The sequence below is a fragment of the Neofelis nebulosa genome, chromosome 14 (assembly GCF_028018385.1).
Source record: "Neofelis nebulosa isolate mNeoNeb1 chromosome 14, mNeoNeb1.pri, whole genome shotgun sequence".
NCBI lineage: Eukaryota > Metazoa > Chordata > Mammalia > Carnivora > Felidae > Neofelis > Neofelis nebulosa.
In genome coordinates this window covers 78,314,733-78,325,287 of record NC_080795.1, presented here as the reverse complement: position 1 = coordinate 78,325,287, position 10,555 = coordinate 78,314,733, and positions in this window count along the sequence as shown.

The following is a 10,555-nucleotide window of genomic DNA, read 5'->3' as shown; positions in this document are numbered from 1 at the left end:
AAGACAAATTTTGGAACACTTTTTCTTGGGAGGAGATAAGTATTTGGACTGTAGCCTGATATGTAGGGCAGGCATCCAGACAGTATTCGCTGGTGCCTCACTGTTAAAATATGGGGTAGAATATGTATATTGTTTTGGAAATAATCACTGTCTCCAGACCCTCCAAGTGACCCCTGTTCCATGGTCCTATGCTGGGCCTCCCTGACTCCTCTCAGGACCATCATCCAAGGATGAACCCAGACCAGGGGAGGGCCTTCTGCTGGCCTAAGGCCTCTGTGGTTTGGTTTGATCTCATGCTTAAGCAATGATGACCTATGTTGAATAGAAGTCCTGTCTTTATGTCTCTTAGTTCGGTTTCCCTGATAACCTCAAGGAGCATCGCTCTCTAGGAGAGGGCTGGCTGTCATTTTCTGTGTGTAGCCCACTGGAATGGTTGGATGTGACCTGCATTGGCTGCTGGTTTATCACAGGCCAGGCTCTCTTTGCTCAGAGGCGGAAGCCCATTTGATTGTGACCTGTCCCACGTCAGGTTCTCACTGACCTCCCCAGACCTGACAGGTCCCCTTTGCCTTTGAGCAGGATGTCTCCCCTGACAGATGGACAGACAGAGGCAGCTGTTTGTGTAAGAGAGCTTTATCAACCTTGCCCTTGGATCACTGGTAGCCATCAGTCTGATCTCAGCTGCGTTCTCTCTCTCTCCACCTTTGCTCACGTCCCAAAGCCTCACCTTTCAGACACAGGCCAGAGCCCAGAACACCCGTTTCAGTGGAGGGGGACCTGTTGGAAAAGTGAGCGCCAGCCTTCAGCAGCTGTGATCACCACTAATTAGGCTCATGCTTTGTTCTCACTTCTCGAAACAGAAAAGTCAGTAAATGTTCTGTGGCCCCTTTAATAGAGATTAAATGACTACAAACAGCCTTTGCTTGATTTGGAGGCGGAGACTGTTGTGGGTGTCCGTTGCACACGCAGCTCCACGGGGCCGCACGCTCACGGTTTAGGTGTGATGGTTTTAGGTGTCCCTCTTCCCCGGAATCCTCTCTTCTGACGGGATCGCCCATGCATTGGACATTCTCCTCCATGCACTGTCATGCCTGTGCTCAGCCGCGTCCCCGTGTCATGCGGTTTGTCCCCACCTCGCGGGCCCGAATGCGCTGTCCCCTCTGCCCGGATTGCTCTTCAGTTTGCTCACTGTGCTCGCTCACTTTCTGCTCAAGGTTACCACATTGGAAAAGCCTTTCTTCGTTATAGATCCTTCTCCCCAGTGCGCACCACTGTGTGTCCCCTTGATGGGGAAGCAGTTTGCTTCCTGTGAGCCCCCCAGCTTCACACTCACTGATGCCCCCCCCACACACACTCGGAAGATGCCAGATTTTAGGGGGTTCTCAGGGATGTTTAGTAAACGAATGGTGTTGCACCTCCCAGGAGGTGCCTCTTGCAAACATAGAAAGGGAGCTAACATGGTGAGGGGTGAGAAGAGGGTCGGCAGAGGAGAAGCTGGAGTCTGACACCAGGATTTCTAGGGGTTGGCGAGGGGAGAGCCATCACCACCTGAGACTGAGTGTTTTCCCCATCGGGCGTCTCCAGCTGAAAGACCATAGATAATAGGGAGTCACCCACAGTGGCCCACAGCGAGAGAGAGTGAGAGTGAGTGTGAGAGAGAAAGCCATGGTAAGACGTGCCAGACCCAGGCAGTGAGAAGCCAGCTGATGGTGATGCCAGTCTGGTAAGCAATGCCCCACTCTCCTTGGTTCTTCTCCTGGCCTCCGCTCCTGCCCACAGAGGGACTTGGCAACAGTAGGAGGGGCGCCCAGGTGGCTCGGTTGGTTAAGCATCCCACTCTTGGTTTCCGCTCAGGTCATGATCTCACGGTTGGTAGGTTCGAGCCCCACATTGGGCTTTGCGACTTTGGTGTGGAACCTGCTTAGGAGTCTCCCTCTCCCTCTCCCTCTCTGCTCCTCCCCTGTACTCTTAAAAAAAAAAAAAAAGAAAGAAAGAAAGAAACTGGGAGGAGGTGATGGTAAGCACTAGGGAAAGAGAATTCCAACTGTGCCCTCAATCCTAGAGGGCACAGCGTCCCTGTCACAGAACCTCCCTGGGGGAGGGAAGCCACCAGTCCTGCATATTTAATTATCTAGCTACACTGTTCATAAACTCTCCACTTTGCCTTTTTTTTTTTTGTGCCCCATGGTGGTTTCTTTCCCCTGTAACCATACGGTTTTGACTAATGTTTCCTGTGTGCCCTCCTAAAAAATTTGTGGCTGTGTTAAAAGTGCTTGACATAATCTTTTCCATATTACAACCCCAGATGCCAGGAATGATGATTTACTCCTAGACATTAGAACTATGAAATATCTGCTCACAGGACTAGTCTCAGGGCCAGTGCGAGTTACAGGGAGAGAAATATTGCTTACCATCCGTCTCCTTTGATGAGTCGCAGCACTAATGATGCCTGACTCTTCCTGAATGCCTGCTACCCACCAAATAGTATGACGAGCACTTTACAAGGTTTTGTTTATACATCGTGACAGCATAAAAGGTGTGCGTTAGCATTATATTTTATTCACTATTTAAACGAGGATGGATAAGTAATTGACTAATCTATACTAATCTATACTTTGTTTTTTTTTTTTTTTTTTTTTTTTTTTTAACATTTTTTATTTATTTTTGGGACAGAGAGAGACAGAGCATGAACGGGGGAGGGGCAGAGAGAGGGAGACACAGAATCGGAAACAGGCTCCAGGCTCCGAGCCATCAGCCCAGAGCCTGACGCGGGGCTCGAACTCACGGACCGCGAGATCGTGACCTGGCTGAAGTCGGACGCTTAACCGACTGCGCCACCCAGGCGCCCCTATACTTTGTTTTAATTTTAGTTATTATTATTATTTTTGACTGGTCTAAGATAGCAAAGCTAGCAAGTGACAGAGATCTAATTCAAACTGAGCTAGTTTGATTCTAGAGTCCATTAAAAATACCCCAACTCCTTGGGGCGCCTGCGTGGCTCAGTCAGTTAAGCGGCTGACATAGGCTCAGGTCATGATCTCGTGATTCGTGGGTTTGAGCTCTGAGTTGGGCTCCGTGCTGACAGCTCGGAGCCTGGAGCCTGCTTCAGATTCTGTGTCTCCCTCTCTCTGCCCCTCCCTGTTCACACTCTCTCTCTCTCTCTCTCTGTCAAAAACAAGTAAACATAAAAAATTTTTTTTTAAATGTACAACACTCTTAAAAGAAGACATAAGTGAGGGGCACCTGGATGGCTCAGTCGGTTGAGCGTCCAACTTCGGCTCAGGTCATGATCTCGTGGTTTGTGGGTTCGAGCCCTGCATCGGGCTCTGTGCTGACAGCTCGGAGCCTGGAGCCTGTTTCGGATTCTGTGTCTCCCTCTCTCTGCCCCTCCCCTACTTTTGTTCTGTCTCTCTCTCTTTCTCTCTCTCTCTCTCAAAAATAAATAAACATTAAAAAAAAAAAAGTAAGTGCTTGGTAACTCAAGGATTCCTCCCAACTATTCCTGCCTCCAAACTCTGCACTCTTACCACTGTACAGAGGAGATCCCGAGTCAACCTGCCACCAAGGGACGCGGGCTGCAAGGAGAAGGGGGAGGAGCATGGAAATTAAATTTGACCACCTCCTATTTGTCCTTCAGGTGATGCTTCCGGGGAGACCAAACTAAAGCAATCGAATTTTTTTAGCTCCCTTTTCACATAGCCAACCATCAGTTTCTGGGTCAATTCTGACTTCTTGCATGTGTATCTTTTATCTTTGTCATTTTCCCCAGAGAAATTATTATGATTTGTCTTTTCAGAAAGAGCTATTAATGTCAGTCTGCAGCAAAAACATAATTAAATAGAAACATTTCAAGAAATGTCACAACTGATTATAGTTCTAATTGTGCTTGTTCCCAAGTTTAGCACGACACAGCACAGTCCTGGGGAGAAACAAACCGTACATTATTGTATTTACGACATGCATTACAGCACAGAATGGCATAGCGAATTCTTATGACAGGCATAAAAGAATTCTTCAGAAATACCGCTCTGTTTCGTGCCAAATTTAGTGATAATTTACAGCTGTCTGAACATCCCCACCTGCTGGGAATCTGCTCAGGTCCTCGAGTTTTTACGGATTCCCGGTGGAGGGTTTGGAAGGACAGCTTTTACCTGTGGGGAGACTGACTCTTTCACCGCATCCTTCATTACAGCAATGCAGAAATCTAGAAACAGCCCCCGCCAAGACTTGCCTGAGGTCACACAAAAGCCTACCCCTTTTCCCCATGTGCTGGGAGGCGGCTGAGACATCTGGTCTGACGCCCAGCTTCCTCCATCTCTCATGGGAAGGGGCAGTTCTGAGGACACCAATGTGCGGTGGGCGCACAGGGTTCCCATGTGTGCCCGGGTTGCCTTAAGATCAACATTATCGTAACCATAGGTTTAGTCACAAATAATAAAGCCAAGAAAATAATAACAATACTATAGCCACTCTCCCACGAGTTCAGGGATTGGGGTCTTTGCTTCCTCATTTAAAATGTGACAATAGAGGGGCGCCTGGGTGGCTCAGTCGGTTAAGCGGCCGACTTCAGCTCAGGTCATGATCTCGCGGTCCGTGAGTTCGAGCCCCGCGTCGGGCTCTGCGCTGACAGCTCGGAGCCTAGAGCCTGTTTCGGATTCTGTGTCTCCCTCTCTCTGCCCCTCCCCCGTTCATGCTCTGTCTCTCTCTGTCTCAAAAATAAATAAATGTTAAAAATAAATAAATAAAATGTGACAATAGTGATGGTGATTAATAGCTCATTTTTTTCTGTGATTCCCTAAACTACCCTATCACACCTGGGTTTTCTTCTAGTACGTCCAATCCCCTCATTGCAGTTCTGCAGAGATAATAGCAGCAGTTACATTTGGAGGCTCAGGAAGAGCATGAGATTTTTTCCAAGGGCCCACGGCTGCTGAGAAAAGCTAAGTGTTTGATTGTGTACGACGTGTCAGGCCTGCTCTGAGCACCATGCGTCTTGGGCTCCTCTTACAGATCTCTATGGCCATTACTGTAGCCCCCTCCTTTACGAAGGAGAATCCCGGGGCACAGGGGAGTGACGTGGTTTCTCACGAATCTCACAGAGTTGTCTCCTAAAACTGAATGTTAATTCTCAATATTTTTGCATGAATTGGATGAGACAAATTTTGGGAGCGCCATTTTGGGCCGCCCAGCATTCAGGTGCACGGTGCTCAATGCTGGCTCTTAGTGGTGCTTTGAGAAGCCACCTCCATCCCCCTGCCATGCGTTACCCATAGGACTGCCCCTTCCTGTTGTGCCAGCACGCTGTCCACGCTGGGACACTCAGACCGTCCTTGGAATTTGGGTGGCCTTTGTGCCACCCAAGGATGATTACGACGAATGCACCCCAATGATGGGGATGTGAATAAAGATTTCACAACCTCTGTTGCACCATACCCCAGAAATGCCCTGGGTCCAGTCCTTTCTTCTATTCTCTTATTTCCCAATGCATCACGGTGCTTACCGTAGGCCAGGTACTATTTGGAATACCTCCCACATGCAACTCATTTGGCCCTAGCTCCACCTTTTCCTTTTTGAATTTTTTTTTTAACGTTTATTTACTTTTGAGACAGAGAGAGACAGAGGATGAACGGGGGAGGGTCAGAGAGAGAGAGGGAGACACAGAATCTGAAACAGGCTCCAGGCTCTGAGCTGTCAGCACAGAGCCCGACGCGGGGCTTGAACTCACGAGCTGTGAGATCATGACCTGAGCCGAAGTCGGACGCTTAACCGACTGAGCCACCCAGGCACCCCATCCACCTTTTCCTTTTTGAAGCCTACCTTCATTTTTGAATGTATTTTTTAAATTAAATTTATTTTTGGAGAGAGAGAGTGCACAAGTGGGGGAGAGGGGCAGGGGGGGGGGAGAGAGAGAGAGAGAGAGAGAGAGAGAGAGAGAGAGAGAGAATCGAGAATCTTAAGCAGGCTCCACGCTCAGCATGGAACCTGATGCGGGGCTTGATTCCACCACCCTGGGATCATGACCTGAGCTGCAATCAAGAGTTGGACCCTCAACCATCTGAGCCACCCAGGTGCCTGCCTTCATCTGAGACCTGAGACCTGCCTTCATCTCTGAACAAACTCTTATCTTCCCAGTGGTCCCCACGTAACTTTTTCCTTTACATTTGCCAGAGTGGATTTTTATTGCTGGCACCCAACACTTCGGCTTTAAAGCTAAATACACCACTGGCACATAGAAACTGACAAATAAATGGTAGTGCCCTTGTCCTTACCCCCGCCAGGTAAGCAACCATGAGACAGAGTCACAGAATGGGAAGGAAATGAGATCCCCCGATAGGAGAGTCGTAGATTCGTAGAGCTGACTAAGGATGTAAACACCATCTAAGCACACTCTACCTTTATGTTGGGGTCCAGGGAGGGGAAGTGAGCTCCCCGTGGCCGCTGCCTTATCCCAGTGGTCACTGTATGGGATGTGGAGTGTAGACGAGAATTTGTTTTAGTTTGCTGCTTCATCACCTCGGTTAGGCTTGAATTGGTTTGGCTAATTCTGCTTATGTGAGGTTGGGAGAAGGAACCCCGCTCAATGAAAGAAATTAATCACATGAAATTGTCATTTAAAGTTGCGCTATATAGTCGGGAGACGACTGGGCTCAGTTTGCGTCTGGGTGCCCCCCACCCCCGGCCAGGACTAACTTACCAGTTGATTTGGGGTAACTAACATCCTCTCCCTGCATGGCAGTCCCTTCATCTGCAAAATGAAAGCGTTTGCTGCGACCATCTCAAAGGTCTCACCTTCTAATCTCTAATACCATGATCTTATTATTTCAATTTCAAGAAATAGCAGGTACATTAGAGAAGCAGGGATCAATGTGATTTACTACGGATCTGGCAGTCTTCAGCATCTTGCATTTCACAAATCCCTCCTACATAAACCTCATCATTAGTTCCGTATTACCCTTGTGAGAATTATCCTTTCCCTTTTAAAGGGACACGGAGTGAATTTAATCAGAGCCTACCGCGTGCTGAGTGCAGCGCTCTTAGATCAATGCAGTGAGTCAGACGCACTTAGGTTTCCATCGTAGCCCGACCAGGTAACAGCCTTGCTGTCACTGTCCCCTTGAGAGCTGCAACGAGCAGGTGATCATACACGTGCCCGAGAGCCGTTGAGAGGACACACAGGATACGTGAATCCGTCTAGCACACAATATGGCTCATTTGTTCCCTCCGTCAATAATATTTATTATCATCGTGCCTAAACAACTGACGATGTGATTGCAGTCTACGAAATAATAGAAACTTGTGAGTCTTTAGGGCTTGTATGTTTTCTTTTAAACATACAGCATCTAAGAGAGAAATCAGGAGGCCTGGGGAAGAGGAGTGTGAGCGTGTGGCTCTGTGTTTCACACCGACACACATCACAGAGCATCTGCCACAGAAGAGGCGCTAAAAAACCTAGTGGGTGGGATATGCTGGCCATGGTTGCCCTTAGCGGCCCCAGTACTTCCGTAGTGGGTCAGAAACAGAGTAGCCGTGCTGTCAGGAATGAATGCAAGGAGCATTCTACCACTCCAGCAGGAGTGTCCCCTTGCAAGGGTGGATCGGGCTACACCTGCTGCTAAATTCTTTTTTTTTTTTTTTTTTAAATTTTTAATGCTTATTTAATTTTTGGGGAGAGAGAGAGGGAGAAAGAGAGCGCAAGCAAGGGAGGGGCAGAGAGAGAGAGGGAGACATAGAATCCAAAGCAGGCTCCAGGTTCTGAGCTGTCAGCACAGAGCCGGATACGGGGTTTGAACCCACAAACCGTGAGATTATGACCTGAGCTGAAGTCGGACGCTTAACTGACTCAGCCACCCGGGTGCCCCACCTGCTGCTAAATTCTTTTTTTTTTTTTTTTAATTTTTTTTTTTTTTTTAACATTTTTTATTTATTTTTGGGACAGAGAGAGACAGAGCATGAACGGGGGAGGGGCAGAGAGAGAGGGAGACACAGAATCGGAAACAGGCTCCAGGCTCCGAGCCATCGGCCCAGAGCCCGACGCGGGGCTCGAACTCACGGACCGCGAGATCGTGACCTGGCTGAAGTCGGACGCCCAACCGACTGCGCCACCCAGGCGCCCCCCTGCTGCTAAATTCTTTTTTTTTTTTTTTTTTTTTTTAAATTTTTTTTTCAATGTTTTTTATTTATTTTTGGGACAGAGAGAGACAGAGCATGAACGGGGGAGGGGCAGAGAGAGAGAGGGAGACACAGAATCGGAAACAGGCTCCAGGCTCCGAGCCATCGGCCCAGAGCCCGACGCGGGGCTCGAACTCACGGACCGCGAGATCGTGACCCGGCTGAAGTCGGACGCCCAACCGACTGCGCCACCCAGGCGCCCCGCTAAATTCTTAATCTGTCAGGTACAGTCACCACGGGAGCCCAATGAGCCACTCGGTAGCAAGCCGATTATATTTGTCTTATGGACCATTGTAAAGTTTTACTTAAAAAAGTATACAGATTATGAAAAAAAAATAAAGTCTTATCTCTGAGAAAAAAGAAACAATTGACAAATTGGATCACACTAAAAGTAAACATTTCTGTTCTTTGAAGGATGTAAATAATTAAATAAAATGCCACATCAGGGGCCCCTGGGTGGCTCAATCAGTTAAGTGTCTGACTTCAACTCAGGTCATGATCTCATAGTTCATGGGTTTGAGCCCCACATCGGGCTCTGTGCTGATGGCTCGGAGCCTGGAGCCTGCTTCGGATTCTGTGTCTCCCTTTCTGTCTGCCCCTCCCCCATTCATTCATTCTCTCTCTCTCTCTCTCTCTCTCTCTCTCTCTCTCTCTCCTTCTCTCTCTCTCTCTCTCTCAAAAATAAAACATTAAAAAAAATTTAAAAATCGCAAATCAGGGACTATGATTATATATAAAAATGTATGGATTTAACAAAAGTCTTTCATTGAAATATGTATGAAGGACAATTAGAAGTTAATGGTAAGAAAGCAAATAAACCATTTATTTAAAAAATAAAAAAAAAAGGAGAACAGTTTTACTTTACATTGGGGGAGCTAGAAAGCCTGTGCAGGGTTTGAGCAGAGAAGTCTAATAATCTGACGTACATTTTACAAAGATGACTTATTGATTTGTTGAATATAGATTATTGGCAATACGTTTGAATAAAGAAAAACAGTAAAGAGGCTATCGAAACAATTTTGGTAGAGATTCAGACTAGGATAGTAGCAGAGGAAAGATGAGGAAGTGCTTATATTCTAGATATATTTTTAAGGTAAAGGAAAGGGGATTTGTTGATGGGTTAGGTCTGGTGGTTTGAGAGTAAGAGATAAATTCAGGATGATAGGGTATTTTTTGATTCGATATTCTAGAAGAGAATTTCTATCCGCTGAGGTAGGGATCTACAGAGGTAGCTTTGGGGAATAAATATAGGAGTTCAATTGTATGTCTATTAGGTTTGTGATGACTTTTGGACATCATTGGCGATGGTGAGTGGTCAGTTGGGTATATAGTCTGGGGTTCAGGTCAAGGTCCAAGCTGAGAATATAATCTTGGGGGACATCAACATATAGAAGATATTCAAATCCATGATATTGGATGATGTCATTGGGAGCTAGAATATAATTTTTAAAATACAGAAGGGACAAGACCAAACATCGAGACTCATGGTACTCCAGTATTTGCAGGTTATGGGATAGAGAAAATTAAGGTAGGAAAATTAGAATTGCCAGTGGGGTGGAAGTTAAGCTGTGTGACTTTGATGGTGGGAAAGCTAAATAAAAAAAGTGTTTGACAGAAGAGAAGTCAACTCTGTCAGATGTTGCTACATGAGGATTGCATTTAGCAAAGGGAGAGGTTGGTGATATTGACAAGAGGGTTTGTAGAGAGGGGTCAACAGCTGATCAGAGTAGGATTAAAAAAGATGGAACAGAGATGGAGCTTGATATAAGGAGCAGAGATGGGAGTTAGTTGAAGGTTGATATGGACTTGAACGTTTTTACCCTAAGATAGGGAAGATTAGAGCAAGGTTTTAGGTGACATAAGTGAATTGTCCGAAACAGCAAAATAAGAATGACAGAAGACGATCGCTTCCGCAAAGTCCCTGACTTGGGGAGATAATGCAAAACATTCACGTTTCCTTTTTTTATGCCTAAATTTTGAGCACAGCGCCCCTATGTCATATTAGATTTTGCAACGTGATCTTCTAACAACCCAAGATAAAGCCCATCACCGGGGACCCAGCAGACGTGACACTGTGCGAGGTGCAGGCATAGCCCTTACCTCGACTGATAACATCCACATCCTGCCTCTTGGGGCACTTGTTCTTGGAAAGTTCCAGCTCAGCACCCAGACCCCATGTTATGAGAAGCCCAAGCACTCCCAAGTACACTGTTCTGTTCAGCAGCCGTAGCTTAGGTGCCAGCTGACGGCCAGTGTCACCTGCCAGTGTGTGGGCAAACCATCATAGAGGCACAGGACATCAGCTTTCAGAAGGCTCCCGCCACAAACTTAGCGACGCAGCACGGAGTTCCCCATTGAACAAATCTCACCAGAGCCCAGGCAGCTC